Raw genomic sequence first — 18,210 nt, 5'->3', positions numbered from 1 at the left:
AGTCCGTCAGCTGCACATACGGTTCACGTCCACGCTATCGCGGCATGCTACCAGTGTTAAAGACTGCGATGGAGCTCCGTATGCCACGGCAAACTGGCTGACACTGACGGCGGCGGTGCACAAATGCTGCGCAGCTAGCGCCATTCGACGGCCAACACCGCGGTTCCTGGTGTGTCCGCTGTGCCGTGCGTGTGATCATTGCTTGTACAGCCCTCTCGCAGTGTCCGGAGCAAGTATGGTGGGTCTGACACACCGGTGTCAATGTGTTCTTTTTTCCATTTCCAGGAGTGTACATACAAACGTACACCCGTTTCTGTGTTATATATGGATTCGTGTGGTTTTAATGTGCTCGTGCATGCTTTAGTCCTGATGGTTTGATGGTGGCCAGGACACGTAGGGCTGTACTCAATCGAAGCTCATCCTGACCTGTGTAAATGAATGTATCATCGCATTCAGCGACTGCATTGCCATTTCTGCATTTCTTCGGATGTTGATCGCAGCAATCATAGGCCAAAGCTGCCACGTCTTCTTCAGTTTGCACCCACCGTGCCATACTATGCTACATTTTATAGTACATAAAATTACAAACCGAGCAAGTACCGCGAACCGTAACGAAAATTTTCCCTTTCAACGCTCATTGAATTGAAAGCTTTCTTCACCAGCTCGGTAACTGCGCAATGATCTGTACTTGCTTTTACACTGTACGGTTTAATTTTAGTATCGGTAAATCAGTTTCTCAATCCTAATTTTGACCACTTTTTCTATCGCTCGTGCATATACCCTAAGATCTGGAAATATACAGATGGTGGTAGCACCGCGTACACAACGAATAAATGGGCAGTACATTACCGAAGCTGTCATTTGTTCTCAGATGAATCATGTGAAACGGTTTATGACGTGATTGTGGCAGCACGACGTAAATTAACAAAACTGGAACGTGGAAGGGTAGTTGGAGAATGGGACTTCCCATTCCGGAAATCGTTAGGGAATTCAGTATACCGAGATCCACAGTGTGAAGAGTGTGGCGATAATATCAAGTTTCAGGCGTTACCTCTCACCATAGGCAGCGCAGTGGCTGACGGCCTTCACTTAACGACCGAGAACAGTGGCTTTTGCGTAGAGCCGCCAAGACTAACAAGCAACACTGCGCGAAATAAGAGCAGAAATAAATTTGAGACGTACGACGAACGTATCCGTCAGCACAGTGCGGCGAATGTATCTTTAACAGGCTACGGCTGCAGACGATTGGCGCTAGTGCCTTTGCTAACAGAACAACACCGTCTACGGCGCCTCTACTGGGCTCGTGACCACATCGTTTGGACCCTAACGACTACTATCAGCTCTTACCAGTTGAAATCAGGACTCATCTGACCAGGACAAGATTTCGTGGCCTGGTTAGATGAGTTCTGGTTCCAGCTGGTAATAGCTGATTGTTGGGTTGGCGTGTGGCGCAAAACTCATGAAGTCCTGGATTCAAGTAGTCAATAAGGCACTGTGCAAACTGAGGGTACCTCCATAGTGGTGTGGGCTGTGTTACATGGAATGGACTGGTTCTTCTGGTTCAACTGAACCGATCACTGACTAGAAAATTTATGTTTGACTACTTCGAGACTATTTGCAGCCATTCATGGACTTTATGTTCCCCAACAACGATGTCATTTCACCAGATCACAGTTTTCAGCGATAGGTTTGAATATTCTGTACAGTTCGAGCATATAATTCGGACACCCAGATCGCCCGATATGAATCCCCAACTAACATAATAGAGGAGAGTTCGTGCACAAAGTCTTGCAATGGTAACATTTCCGTAATTATAGGCGGCACGAGAGCCAGAGTACTCCCAACTTGTTGAGTCCATGTTGCCTCAAGTTGCTGCATTGTAACGGGTAAATGGAGGTCTGACGCGATATTAGGGGGTATCTCACACTCCATGTAAAACTAGCTATGTCTGCGGTAGCATACTGTTGATGGTGAATGTGAATTATCAGTTTTCTTCGCGGGCATTCTCATTATATCAGTTTACTAGTTCTCCATGTTTCATTGGTTCAAGCTTATTCATTGTGTTGTTGGACGTAGTATGTGATCAGAGAATAAATATCCATCACTTGTGATCACTGACCCGCTTATTGACAAACCGCAAAGCTCCAAGTTTCACCCTTCCCACAAAATAGCCTGTTACCTCAACGTAGCGAATGCTATAACTTAACTTTGTGTTCTGCTTTACGGCATGTCTCATCATAGGGGAAGCCTCGTCAGAGAGGTCCACCGTATGAGCGCCTGGGGACGTGATTCCAGTGGTGGTTTCCCATTGCCTTCCACTGATGATGATGAAATAGTAATGAGGACAACACAACACCTAGTCCCTGAGGGGAGAAAATCTCCGACCCAGCTGGTAATTGAACCCGGGCCCCTTGGCGTGACAGACCGCTTCGCTGACCACTCAGCTATCGGGGCGGACAATGCTACAAAGGCAGATGAAATTATCAGATTTAATCTGGTGACTTTTAATTCAAATCGTATAAGAGCCATTTTGATGCTACCCAACCCGTGAATACTGTAGATAGTAACTGGTAGATGTACAAGTGAACATCTCAGAAGACCTGTTTACAGTGCAAACATTCCTGCTCTTTGATTGGCGGAGCTGAAAGCTGTAGCTTAGCTCACAAATATAAAATTAAAAATGTGCTCAATGTAAAGTTGATTGTTGAATACAAATTAAAATCTGAGAACTGGATAAAATCACGTAACTGCTGGCGTGGAAACGTTTTTCAATCATTTAATCAGAAGTGGCTTAGATGGAACAGTCTATGGACGCCTGTTGTTGCGTATCTACACCATAAACCCCGTATTAAAAACATTCTAAGTTAATCTATTACCAAATAAACTTGTACTGGCGAAAAGTATCACAAATAAAAATAAAATGAAAGAGTCAAAAATACCAGCTGGAGAACTGATCGAAGTGACATCGTAAGAAATGACTTTTATTAACCTTTGAAAGTTTACAGCTGTTGCAAAATATCTAGAACGCGTTCCTTAGCAGTGTAGAGATATACATCACGATGCTGGGCGTCCTACTTAACGCATGATTTTTTTTTCCAATTAAACACTAAAACCTTCACTGTTACCGTCAATGTTACACAGATATAACTAGTATCTAATTAAAATTGAGGTAATAACTCGCACGGCAAAGCAGTAGAAGATTCATCCAAGTATATTTTTCAAGTAAGCCGTTGAAATACAGGTTGTTAAGTTTGTGAGACAGAGATCTGAACAACTGCTCCCTCGAATATCACACCAGTGTCATCGGATCGCAGTTATGTTCTTGTCATCAGATTCGATTTACGGGAAACATCAGTCATAAGCAAATGAAGGAGTCATAACAGTATTGAACGCTCAGAAAAAATACAGATTCAAATGATATCACAGCTATCAAATTGCAACTACAGCTCAAAAAATGTGTTTAGTAAACTACTACAACCCATTTTCAGGCAATAAGATATTATTCTATTATCTTTTATACACAATATATATAGGGACGAAGACGACAAAACTAGGCTAACAAAAGTTCATACAGATATAAATTAGTATTACTCCCATCCCATCTATGGGTGTAACCACAAGGAACCGTAATATACGTAACTACAACAAGGTAACTCTCTTTCCGGACTGTGCAGTGGTTTTGCGTGTCTAAATTGGGACCATGGGGCCAACTCAACCGCTTTCTTCATTTCTAAACGTCAAAAATTTATGAAGTGGCCGCCGAATATCAAGTACAAGCTATATCCATAACCTAGCGCTAAACATTGCAGGCTTCTTACATTAAAGGAAAAGCATAGATGTTTCATTATTGCGGACAGAGTTTCTCAGACCGTAACGTAGTCTTTTCTCCATTTTAAATTAGTATAATATCTTTTCAGTTGTGCGCAATAATTTTAATGCACACGCAATATAATACGAGATATCACTGATTTTTAATGTACACAAAGCCTGAAACGTAAAACAAAAAGAATATTATGCGAAAATATACGTTTTTTGTGTATCATGAAATTGAAACGTAAATTATATATAATATAAATGTGAGAGGGATGTTGTGTGCCTCTACAGATTAAAATTTGATGGTGGGAATCAACTGATAGTGAGAGATATTAGAAAATGGAGAGACACGCGGAATTTTGTTAGTAGAGGAACGTCTTCAATTTTTATCGAAGAGAAAGTGACTTCTTTTGTGTGAGGAGATGAGATCTCAAAGTTGGAAGTGTGAGGTGCGTTCAGTCAGGAACCGCGCGACTGCTACGGTCGCAGGTTCGAATCCTACCTCGGGCATGGATGTGTGTGATGTCCTTAGCTTAGTTAGGTTTAAGTAGTTCTAAGTTCTAGGGGACTTATGACCACAGGAGTTGAGTCCCATAGTGCTCAGAGCCATTTGAACCATTTTTTTTTTTTTTGTGAGGTGCGTTTTAGGTAGGAGTTGCGTTCACAAGAGGTCATATTTGGCGTTTTGACATAGTGGACTGAAAACAGAAAGAAGGATTATCAAGAGAAGCGATTCAACGAGAGCAAATCTAAGAAGATCATCCTCATGGCAAATGAAGAATTTGGCCGAGACTCGTCATGGTCCCGTCCTGTTAGACGAGTAATTGCAATTGCAGTATGAGTTTTACGAATATAAACCATTCAGAGTCCTGAACAGACAGTACAGAAACCGAGAGAAAAACCGAAACAAAAAAAAGGAAAACAAGAAAATCGACCCAGATGATCATCAAGGGCAAAGATATCCAGACATAGGAAGGTCTTGAGTCGCGTGGGTTTCCGTCAAAGAAGTTGAAGTGAACGGAACAACAGCAATGACTGTAAATGAAGAAGACACTAGTGGCTATTTAGTTGCCTCAGAGAAGGAAAGAGGCAGTGAACTACAGAGATTAGTGGAATGTGTGAACAGAAAAAATAGAAACTTTGGTGCTACAGAGCACGAACATTGAACAATTCGATGATTATCGAAGTCATTCATTTTGAAGGCCAACCCCTAGTTAGTTATGAGAGTGAAAATATTCAGTAAACAGGCGACACGCCAATATATTATATGGCTGATTCTCCGTTGTTGCTATTGAAACAGTATGTTTTATGAAATAACACAGATTATCCCCATCTATACCACTCATATAGTGTCATTTCATCCTTTAATGGCATCACTGCCCGAGCAGTTTGTCACCTCTTCCACCACCACTGGTACAACCTCAGGTAAGAGGAAATACTTGACATCAGTGGAGCAGCATTATCATTACAAAAAAGACGAGTGTGTGTATATAAATAGCATTAATTACGAACAGCTGACACTATTTCGATGCAGTTAATAGTAAAACACTGAATAACTGCATCAGTCACTCTGAAATTTAGTAACAAAAGCTTAACACTTTCATAGCAGTAGGAAAAGCATTAAAACCAGAGAACTAATTGATTATAGTGAAAGGCAGGCTATTTCTCGCAGCCAGTTATACTCCTATAAAACCCGATATAGTTGAACTAAATTATAGCGAGAGAAATGTATTAATTGAGTTTTAGTTCGGTTTATTAGCTCATACTAAATTCCTCTTACTGATACTACGATATGAATGAAGCACCGCACTTGACGCAATTGTGGACATAGCGGTAGATTACTCTCACATTTATTACGCTCACAGCTCAGGTACGGTTATTAATGCACAGATATTTTTTTTAACTTTTCAATAGATCCTTTCAGGTGCGGCATTTATAATTTCACCTTAGGAAAATTTACAATAGTGCACTGATGTTCAGGGGCTGTACATGAGTGGAAACACAGCCCATAAATACTAAACAGCATGGTATTTTGGTATTGCATCATTCTATCTGCATATTCATCTGCATCTTATGAATGGTTGGTTGTGTGTGAGCACTTTGTTTACTTTTATTAATTTGTGATGACGTGAGACTTTTCAATTACTTCTGAATAGGCATTTGTTTGCTTGTTATTTGTTCTGATGAAATGGCAGCTAGTGTCGAAACAGTTACTCGAAATGTAGTTGGTAATTACAGTAATGCATTTGAAAACAGCATTAGCAGCGTTTTTGGGCACAATAATAGCTGTTTTAAAACCTCTGAATATGAGCGCAAAGAAGTCGACAGAAGTCGACGATTTGTATTCGGAGAGTATTCTATGCCAAATAATATCTTACTTATGACTGTTGTGCATGTTCTGGTCAAAACTGCCTCCTCCATTGTAGTGTTTCATCATCGACATGTGCCTCAATGCTCTTTAGCGTTCATGGCCTTCAAATTTTCCCTCTATACCGAGTTTTACGTATAATATCCCTAAGTTGAGGTAAATAGATACATCTCTGTGTTTCATAATAACTTTTATTCGGTTTCAAGTGTTGGAACTGGGATAGTTCTCTTATTCGCAATAACTGAGACCACTTTTCCAGTACTTGTGATCAAAATAATGCCTTCGACAATATAACGTCGAATGTTAATATTCGTGGTAATAGTTAAACATCTTCTTGTACAACGAAAAAAAGATTTGTCCATGTCTGGGTTTTACTTAAACACGACAACGCCTGGTGCCGTGTTATCTACGCATGCTAATAGCTGTTCGAAGAAGACACAGAACGCAGCACATTGATCTTCATTCCTGATAACTGTGATATTTGACAGATATTAACGAAAGGGGGAGACTTCAATCTACCAGGTATAGAATGGGATAGTCACACAATCAGAACTGGAGCCAGGGACAGAGACTCTTGTGACATTATCCTGACTGCCTTGTCCGAGAATTACTTCGAGCAGATAGTTAGAGAACCAACTCGTGAAGCTAACGTTTTAGACCTCATAGCAACAAATAGACCGGAACTTTTCGACTCCGTGAATGTAGAAGAGGGTATCAGTGATCATAAGTCAGTGGTTGCATCAATGACTACAAGTGTAATAAGAAATGCCAAGAAAGGAAGGAAAATATATTTGCTTAACAAGAGTGATAGGGCACAAATCGCAGAATATCTGAGTGACCACCATCAAACGTTCATTTCTGAGGAAGAGGATGTGGAACAAAAATGGAAAAAATTCAGAAACATCGTCCAGTACGCCTTAGATAAGTTCGTACCGACTAAGGTCCAAAGCGAGGGGAAAGATCCACCGTGGTATAACAATCATGTACGAAAGGTACTACGGAAACAAAGAAAGCTTCATCATAGGTTTAAGAGTAGTCGAATCATAGCTGATAAGGAAAAGCTGAACGAAGCGAAAAAGAGCGTAAAGAGAGCAATGAGAGAAGCATTCAACGAATTCGAACATAAAACATTGGCAAACAATCTAAACAAGAACCCTAAAAAGTTTTGGTCATATGTAAAATCGGTAAGCGGATCTAAATCCCCTATTCAGTCACTCGTTGACCACGATGGCACCGAAACAGAGGACGACCGAAGAAAGGCAGAAATACTGAATTCAGTGTTCCGAAACTGTTTCACTGCGGAAAATCGTAACACGGTCCCTGACTTCAGCCGTCGCACGGACGCCAAAATGGAAAATATTGAAATAAACGATATCGGAATTGAAAAACAACTGCTATCACTTAGTAGCGGAAAAGCATCCGGACCAGACGAGATACCCTTAAGATTCTACAGTGATTATGCTAAAGAACTTGCCCCCTTTCTATCAGCAATTTATCGTAGATCGCTGGAAGAACGTAAAGTACCTAGCGACTGGAAGAAAGCGCAGGTCGTTCCCATTTTCAAGAAGGGTCATAAATCAGATGCGAATAATTATAGGCCTATTTCGCTTACGTCAATCTGTTGTAGAATAATGGAACGTGTTTTGTGTTCTCGTATTATGACGTTCTTAGATAATACAAATCTCCTTCATCATAACCAACATGGATTCCGCAAACAGAGATCATGTGAAACTCAGCTCGCCCTATTTGCCCAAGAAATTCACAGTGCCGTAGACACTGGCGAGCAGATTGATGCCGTATTCCTGGACTTCAGGAAGGCATTTGATACGGTTCCGCACTTACGTTTAGTGAAAAAAATACGAGCTTACGGAATATCGGACCAGGTTTGTGATTGGATTCAGGATTTCCTAGAAGAAAGAACACAACATGTCATTCTTAACGGTTCAAAATCTGCAGATGTAGAGGTAATTTCGGGAGTACCGCAGGGAAGCGTGATAGGACCTTTATTGTTTACAATATACATAAATGACTTAGTTGACAACATCGGTAGCTCCGTGAGGCTATTTGCAGATGACACGGTTGTCTACAAGAAAGTAGCAACATCAGAAGACTCGTACGTACTCCAGGAGGACCTGCAGAGGATTAATGCATGGTGCGACAGCTGGCAGCTTTCCCTAAACGTAGATAAATGTAATATAATGCGCATACATAGGGGCAGAAATCCATTCCAGTACGATTATGCCATAGGTGGTAAATCATTGGAAGCGGTAACGACCGTAAAATACTTAGGAGTTACTATCCGGAGCGATCTGAAGTGGAATGATCACATAAAACAAATAGTGGGAAAAGCAGGCGCCAGGTTGAGATTCATAGGAAGAATTCTAAGAAAATGTGACTCATCGACGAAAGAAGTAGCTTACAAAACGCTTGTTCGTCCGATTCTTGAGTATTGCTCATCAGTATGGGACCCTTACCAGGTTGGATTAATAGAAGAGATAGACATGATCCAGCGAAAAGCAGCGCGATTCGTCATGGGGACATTTAGTCAGCGCGAGAGCGTTAAGGAGATGCTGAACAAGCTCCAGTGGCGGACACTTCAAGAAAGGCGTTACGCAATACGGAGAGGTTTATTATCGAAATTACGAGAGAGCACATTCCGGGAAGAGATGGGCAACATATTACTACCGCCCACATATATCTCGCGTAATGATCACAACGAAAAGATCCGAGAAATTAGAGCAAATACGGAGACTTACAAGCAGTCGTTCTTCCCACGCACAATTCGTGAATGGAACAGGGAAGGGGGGATCAGATAGTGGTACAATAAGTACCCTCCGCCACACACCGTAAGGTGGCTCGCGGAGTATAGATGTAGATGTAGATGTAGATTCTATGCTCGTCTTCTTGCAGTAACTGTGGGTAGATGCTTACCGTTGCCTTGCTAATATCATGCAGTGACAAACGAGTCAGCTTTTATTCAGAAATTACAACATGTTACAGTGAGAGTTGTGTAATAGTTACAAAAATAAAGTTTTCATAAAAAGATGAGAGCAGATAGGTATTAACAGCAAACCAGTAGCCAGCCTGACCACTTGAAAATAGGTACAACTGAGTCTCATTTTGCAAGTATATCACCCCTTATACGAATCATCTTCTTCTGTGAAAAGTAATACAGTGGATAACGAAAATGTTAATGAAAAGGAAGCAATGGAACTGTCATCAGGATACAAAATTTTGTAAAGGAAATCAAAGGAACAGAAGTACACACAGCATAAATAATAGGAATCAAAAGAAGCTAAAATTTTCCTGTAGAGAGAAACTGAGAGATGTACAGTACTGAGCCATCTGGTATACTTGAAGAGGCCGAGGGACACACGCTGACGGTGTCAGAAGATCTCATATTTGATACTCAAAATCAGCCCTTGGGAATTAATTTGCAGTAATATCGACAATGGGCAATGCAGAATTTTTGGGACTCACTCCTAAACTAACATCAGGTTCTTCACCAAGATGGAATTTCTAAAGTGACGCTATCAGCGTACATACATCCACTGGCAGATAATCAGACCCCTGCAGCAAATGTTACGCCACCCTCCTCCGTCGGCGTTAATACATCATGCACACCTCACAAATAATTCAGGCTGCCCTATTTTTGGTCGCAGACCAGACGCGTTAAGCATAGGAAAGTTCATTTCTCCAAACGATTGATAGTACTGTGTTGCGAGAAACTTTTTTAAATCGGTTTATCATAAATGACAGGAAAATGTGGCAAGAGATAAGTGAAGTATTCGTAGCCATAATCAAACTCCCAGTATAGTGGTGTAAAGGACAAATTATATTGCGATCAGAACGAGAAAGAAAGGAAAATATGCGAATTACTGATAGGGAATTTTAAAAAAAAATTTGTACCCCCGAAAATGAAATCTCGCGTACTGAAAAAATAAAGACAGTATTCGACAGAACGTGCAAGCTAACACTCAGGTCGCTGTAATAAGATGTTATTTTTATGTCATAGAAAAGCAGACTTGAATACTTAACACTATTCTTTCAAAACAATTACATCTACATGACAATCTCGACTGAGATAAGGTTGTAATGAAATTAAATTAGTTACGCAAAAAACATTAGCGACCTTCGGTAAATAACATGTTGTAGTATGTATAACTACACTTGTAACGCGCGCGTGGGGCACACAATGCTCGTTAAAGCCTGTGCTATGATAATTGAGCGGGGTTTACCTTATGAGAAAGGATTTTCTTACTGATATCGACCGCGTGTACCTGAATGGTGGCAAATCAGACTTACACCCACTCTGTAGTAACAATGATACGTCAAGTAAGTTCGAAATGCAACTACACTTCAGGATGGACGAAAAGAAACACAGAAGATGCTACCAATTTGCTAATAATACGGTCGCCAGCCTAATTAGGCATTAACTGAGTTTCTTCCCTGTACAAGTTGGTAGATATTCGTGCAAAGCAATAAGTAGTAACACTGCATAACATAATAGAATTTTTAAACCCGATAATCTAACGAACTGATAGTTTTACGTTCTGTACTGATATGCAAAAACCATGAATACATAACACTACACTATAATGTATACTACAAAACTTCGTACTGCCTAATGATCTGATTAAAAACGGGCATAGATTACCCTAGCAATAGCACTTTCATGACACACACAAAATGTTAATTTTGATAAAGATAAAACACTGATCAATTTTGACTTATATATTGACTTCAACTTTTGCTGGTCAAACCAATGTAGAACACTTCAGAATTCAACTGAATAAAGGGGGGGGGGGGACCCTGAAACTGTTATGATCACTTAAATTGATTACTGAAATTATTATTCGTTCAAGAGTTCCAGTATATAAGTTACTACTCTTTTCACCTAATTTACTGCTCATTTAAATACCTTTATATCTGTCTCGAAATAGTTAAACTTCATTACTATACCAATATTAAAGTTATCTTTCAACTTCGTTAGACGTTCGTAATTCATTTGCTGGTTCATTAACAAAACAGTTCTTTAAACACCATTCTAACATAGCTAGGTCTGCAAGTAATTATTATTAACACAAAATTTAATTTTTCATTTCGGGACACTCGGATTGCACAACATTTGGAAAGGACCCTGCCTAGGTTAGTTGTGAGGATAATTAAATGAGGGGAAAGTTCTGGTAAAATTTATGTTATTATTGAACAATTCACTCTATGGTCCATACGAATACAGTACTGAAAGTTTCAAACTGCTTTTATCGATGCGGCGGTTGGTGAGGGGCGAGATGGCGAGGCACAGAGCACACATACAACCACAGCTATGGCTCTTGACGTATCGGCACTTTAATTCTTCTTAGCGTCGCAATACTTTTCCATTTAGTGCCTATGGAATTTTGCCATGCTGTGTGGCCGTTGGAACAGCGTACCCAAGGCTCAGTGAAGCTACGTCTTCCAGGAGAGCCTCCTCGCTCCAGACGGTGTTGCTCAAAACAGTGCCAAACTCCAACTACCACTGCTGAGCCCGTTGTGCCGTGCAGTGCCCGCGTGCATTTCCCCGCGCTCGCCTGCCATCCACCTTTTGCCGCTCCCTGACAGGCCGGGTATTCACCCGAGATTTGGCATTCTACATATCCTAACACACTGCCTACGTATGGACCAGATGCACAGTTACAATTTTAAACATCTTACAACAGTCTCAACATTTGTTACATTTCATTTCCATTACAATATTGCTTGACATTTGACATAAACATTAATATTCACATTGAAACTTGTTTACAGTTTTCTTAACACAATGAAATGAAACAAAAGAGAAATGAAATCAGAACATCGGTTACACAAGTTTATCGGAAAATCAGAAGAAAAAATATTATTTATATGTACAATAGCACAACGTCGTTGTTGTTACACACTGACGGAAAAAAACGCGTCAACAAAATATAATTAATAAAGAGTAATGATATTGCGGGAATGCATTTGTCTAGGTAACATATTTAACTGATTAACATTACAAGATCACAGGTTAATTTAAGAGCGAGAGAAGCCATTGCAAATGTGATATGGTGGTACATTAGCAACCGGTGTAACCACAAGAATGTTGAATGCAAGCGTGCATATGTGCATGCATTGTGTCATACAGGTGCCCCATGTCAGTTTGTGGAATGGAGTTTCATGTCTGTTGCACATGGTCGGTTAGTGCAGGGATCACGCTGGAGTTCTTGTCCAATCATGTCCTACGTACGTGCTCGATTGGATACAGATGGTTAGGCCAAGGTCACATGTCGGCACTCCGTAGAGCATGTTGGATTTCAAATACATTATCTGGGAGATCATTATCCTCGCAAAAGATTTTCAGACGATTTAAATTAGCCGGCCATTGTGGCCGAGCAGTTCTAGGCGCTTCAGTCTGGAACCACGCGACCGCTACACTTGCAGGTTCGAATCCTGCCTCGGGCATGGATGTGTGTGCTGTCCTTAGGTTAGTTAGATTTAAGTAGTTCTAAGTTCTAGGGGACTGATAACCTCAGATGTTAAGTCCCATAGTGATCAGTGCCATTTGAACCAATTTATGTTCCGTGTTGACAAATTCCTCTTTTCTGGTAAACATTTTGCTTTTCTCAGGCTGCATTTTACACCCTCTATACTTTGGGTACCAGCACTTGTTTTACTGTCCATATAACAAACCTCATCTATTACCTTTAGTGTCTCGTTTCCTAACCAAACTTCATCACAGTCATTTGATTTCATTAGACCATACTCCATTACTGTTGTTTTGCTTCTGCTCAATACTCTACCCATTCCGCTGAATTGGTCTTCCAAGTCCTTTCCCTACTCTGAGAGAATTACAATGTCATCAGCAAATTTCAATGTCTTTATTTATGTACTTTAATTCCCTTTCCAAATTTTTCCTTCGTTTCCTTCGATACTTGCTCAGTATTCAGATTGAATAGCATCGGGAATTGGATACAAACCTGTCTGGTGCCTTTTTCCACTACTGCTCCCGCAGGTACTTCGATTATTACGACTGCTGTCTCTTTAAGGAGTAAGTTGTAATAACTTTTCGCACATTGTATTTTATTCCCACTTCCTTAAGTATTTAAAACGTGTGTACCGGTCAGCATCGTCAAAACCTTTCTCTAAATAGAAACATGCTGCAAAGTGAGGTTTTTCTGTCTTCAACGTTTCTTCTAGGATTAATCTTCCTCGCATGTCCTGAATCCAAACTAGTGTTTACCATGAGTGACTTGAAAAAGTTTTTTTCATTCTTATGTATGTAATTCCGGCCTCACACCCATGATTTATGAAACTGATGGTTTGGTAATATTCACACCCGGCGAAAACTGCCTTGCTTGATTTTACGATACTGTTTTCGAAGTGTGTGAATATTCCGCCTGGCTATTTAACATGGACACTAGGTGTGACAATTTAGTCACGGCTAACTATACCAAGAACTTCAAAATTCTGAGGTTCTCGGTATAGTTATCTATGACTAAATTGGGAATATCGTTTACTCCATTCTCTTCCTTTTCACTTACGTCTTTTAGTGCCAGAGTCAAATTCACTTCTCAGAATCACACCTCTCATCACATTTTCATCTACCTCCCCTTCTTTGCCTATAATATTGCATTGTAGGTTTTTTCTCGTGTTAACCCTTCTATATTTTCCTTCCACCTTTCAGGTTTCCCTGTTTCCTTTTTTTTTTTTTTGGTACTGGCTTGCCATTATTTTGATCTGATGAGACTCTTACAGCTGCCATTGTTTTGTCCAAAGACTATACAGATGACATCTAGTTTTCTTCTAGCCATGCATGCTTGTACAGGCTTACACTCATATTGTAGCAATCCTGACTATCCATTTTCAACATTTTGTAAATCCTATTTTTTAAGAGGCTGTATTCATTTCAGCCTCCTTCATTTTCTGCGTTATTAATTTTTCTCCATAACTGAGTTAAGTTCATTAAATTCTGGATGAAAAGTTACTGAATAAGCAATTGTTCTTCACAGCATTTACGACTTTGAAAAATGTCCAGCCTTTTGAACGTAATACTTGGGGTTTTTGCAAACAGAGCCATTCGTAAGTGCCGAGCGCTGACCATCGGTTGTAAGCCGTCTTCTAAAGCGCCGGTATTTCTCAAGCTGGATTATTCGTCCGGACACGTTCACCAGTTCACAAGGAACACAGTTTGTCTGGCTCTCCCAGGAACACTTAGCCAACTCTGAGAGAACTGATGGTAGTCTTGTGGGCATGCGAGTAGGCCTGACACACGCCACGTGCTTCACTTGCCTGCAGATAAATTCAGTAGCTCAGCTCCAAATTGCTGTGTCAACATCTGAGAGACCAATACCCAAGACGAAACAGAGTATTATTTATTTAATTTTTAATTTCTCGACAAACACCATTGCACCGGTCAGCAGATGAGAATATACGTGAACAAGAAATAAAGAGGAATATATCGTGAAAAAGCAGGTGTTGCATATCAAGCACTTGGCATAAGCAGAAAATTAGGTCTATAGAAAACGAGGAGGAGAGAAAACTCTTTTCGATCTTTGTTACAGTTATGAGAGGCAAAAGAAGGAAGAGGTTGTAACATCTGTTTTCGACCTATTTTGTATCTGTATCGATATTTCTATGCCAGTTGGTAATGTTGCTTATGTAGAGTGTTGTCTCTGTCATGGAACTTCTTTGACTACGTATACAAATTTGAGTTACGTCAACTTTTTGAACGATGTCGTTTAAACTGTATTTGTAGATTTATGTAACTATAGGAATGAATTTTGTATATGATGTATTGCAAAATGATTAGGTCCAAAATTAGGGAACGTAGGGCTTAATGTAAAAGATGTGAGGAAGTCCCGCAGCCACGGAAGTAGCCTGGCGGAGCGGAAAGGTGTGATTGGCGCTAAGTACCAACTCGTTCTTTGTGACGGAAAAGGAGTGTGGGCTGTAGTTAACATCTCGCTAACAGTAGCGGATCATTTTGGCTCATGTTCTTGAAGTTTTGAGGCCGGAGGAGCTTAAGAGCATTTATGGTCCTCGGATGCTGCGTTTGGTGATACTATTATCATGGTATGGTTTTTGGTCGTGTAAAAATATAATTCCGACGCCAGGAAGTTCTGTAACAGGGCGAGAGCAACAGTACTGCCACGACTGCATCGCTCTCATGTTAACAGTCACTGCAAATGACTCCAACAGTCCCACCAGCCTTCCACTAAATCGTTTATATTTGGCACTCTGTAAATGGAGCAGGTACTTGTGAAATTTAGTTGACTTTAATAATAATCATGGTGTTGCTAGAAACTTTATCTTTCACCAGTGATTATCCCAAACCACAACCCTCGACAGAGACCCTATCCTAGTGAATTTAATTCCGAGTGTCCTAATTTATTATTGAAATACTTATGCGGCAGCTGTAAAAATAGCTGTGATTGCTTTCTAATGTGTGGAGTTGTAGTGTTACAAGTTCAGTTTTATAGTTTGAGAAATACTTCACTTCCAATGCATTTTAAATCAGTCTGCAGTCATTTTCTTAACTAATTTGTCTTACTTGAAAAGTTGCCTAGAAATAGTAAAGTTGTTGGTTTAAAGAACAATGATACTGATCTGAAATGAAAAAGATTATTAATTGTTGCATTATGCACTTTGATCAGAATTACAAATTTTATTAGTGTTCATTTCATGAGAAAGTGTTTGAACTTGAACTTAATATTGTGTTGGCATTTGCACAGCCAACTATATTTTGAGTAGGTTAAAAGACTGTTTATCAAAGCGCATTTGTTATTTGTTGTGCTATGCTTAATTAATAATTTTTGATTACAATTTATGATCCATTCTTGTGTCGTTTTGTTACTGAGCCTGGTTCTTCAAACCATGATAATTTAAGAGACCTCATGTGCTAGGTCAGAGCCGTTCTGTTTAACTGGATGAAACTGAGCTTAAGAAAGAAATATTTACTGTGTTAGCTATCCTATTGCAAGTTGCTTAATGCACAGGCATAGAGACATTGTACTAAGCAATGATTATATATAATATGGTCATTAATAGACCCCCTGATTTAAAACAGAATCATTTCATGATCTTCCCTGTACAGTGTTGCTATTAGTTGCGTGTTTGTTGGTGATTGGTTCTATAAACTGCTGCATCTAGTTCTTTTAAGGTATGTGTTGTTGAGAGGCATATGTTACTGTTTGTTTTCTCATTGAACATTTGTTTGCCTGACTTCCAAGTAAATAGCACATTTATCTGCAAGGTTAGGTTACTTTGTTGTAGTGTGATCAGATACAAAGAAAGAGATTAGCGTGTGTGTCAAGGAAGGTTAGGTTAGCCTTTCGACTTTATTATATTGCTTGACACTACAGTACCTAATTAGGCTGGCGACCGATATTAATACGTAATTTTACAATTTGCTTTTGTGCAGGGAGAACGTCTCTTCCTGGCCCACCTGTTTACTGGTGGTTATACTCTGCTGGAGTGTTTAGCAAACGAATCCCAGTCTGATTGGTCTGTGCCCAACAGGTTATCTCACGGTCCAAACTTTCTCAAAGCCTATCGTTTGTGTAGAAAAAGAGTTAGAGTGGGCATCAAAGGACGCAGATGGTCCTGAGAAGTACTTATCTAAGATGCATAAGAACGTTCGTGCCAGAGAACACAGTTGAGCGTCATGTTAGGTGAATATTGAATTAAAACTGAATAAGGTTACATAAATGGGTTGAGAAGTAACAGTCCTAGACTACCTGGCATCTAACGGGCCCTCAATTTATGCATAATCTGGAAAAAGACTTCTTCTTAACACACCCACAATTTACTGACAAAATTCTGTATTATAAACGATATGTGGATGACACAATAATACTTTTCAGTGGTCCAAATGAAGAACTAAGTAAACTAGCAGATGAAATGAATAACATGCTCGAAATATTAAATTCACAGTTGAACACCAGACCACTGAAGGAATTAACTTCCTTGACATGACTATCTCCACCCACAATAACTAGCATGCCTTCCAAATATACAGAAAAACCACCCACCAGTGATGTTATCATTAACAGTAACTCACGCCACCCAAACCAACGTAAAATTGCTCTCTTCAGATCATCTATTGACTGTATGCTTCGCACCCCTATCAGTGAAGAAGAGGCATTTATAGAAATGAAAATACTTAAATCTGTAGCCCAAAATAATGATTATAATACTTCTTCGATAGACTCTGTAGTTGAAAATATCCAAAGTAATCTCAAGCAACCATAATCACCATTAAAATAAAAAATGGCAAAATTTGTCTGTCTTCCATTCTTTGGCGAAGTGTCACATAAACTTGCAAATCTTTCAGACCACACAACATAAAAATTTCCTTCCACAATGACAATAAACTACAAAATTAAACTGTTCACAATAATAAATCCATTGGAGATTGGCATAAAAATTCTGGCATACACAAACTCGCGTGCTCCTGTTATTCCTTCTACATAGGCCAAACGGGGAGAAATTTTGCAACCGCTACAAAGAACGTATGGATGCACTTCGACTCAAAAGCATAAATAAGTCCAGTTTTGCATCACATGAACTCTCTGTAGACAATATCAATGTCAGTCTTTCTGTGCCACACACTGCTGAGAAAAGACTACTAATGGACCTTTTTGAACTATTCGAAATTTTCATCCACAAGCTAAGATCATCCCAAAAAAATTCTGAGTGAATAGACTGAGTCAACACAAATCCTTTTCTTCCAAGATTTCCAGGATATCCTGGCAGCACAAGAACAAAAGGGACATTAATTCATCTTCCTGCATAAATCTTGTTCTTACTCATGTGTAACGACTATGTTATTCTGTAACTTACGAAAAGTATTTCATTGTGTATTAAATATTCACCTTTCGCGGTTTACCTTTTGTACGCAGCTAGCAACATTTACCGGAATTTAAAGTCTGTACCGGTAATATTTGTATCATAATACAATGAATCTCATGCCAAAGATAAGTGCAGTATCTGTCATATCCGTATTCTTTGTAATAACATCGAATGCTTAC

This window comes from Schistocerca serialis, chromosome 2 (assembly GCF_023864345.2).
Source record: "Schistocerca serialis cubense isolate TAMUIC-IGC-003099 chromosome 2, iqSchSeri2.2, whole genome shotgun sequence".
Lineage (NCBI taxonomy): Eukaryota > Metazoa > Arthropoda > Insecta > Orthoptera > Acrididae > Schistocerca > Schistocerca serialis.
Note: the sequence above shows the minus strand (reverse complement) of the source record.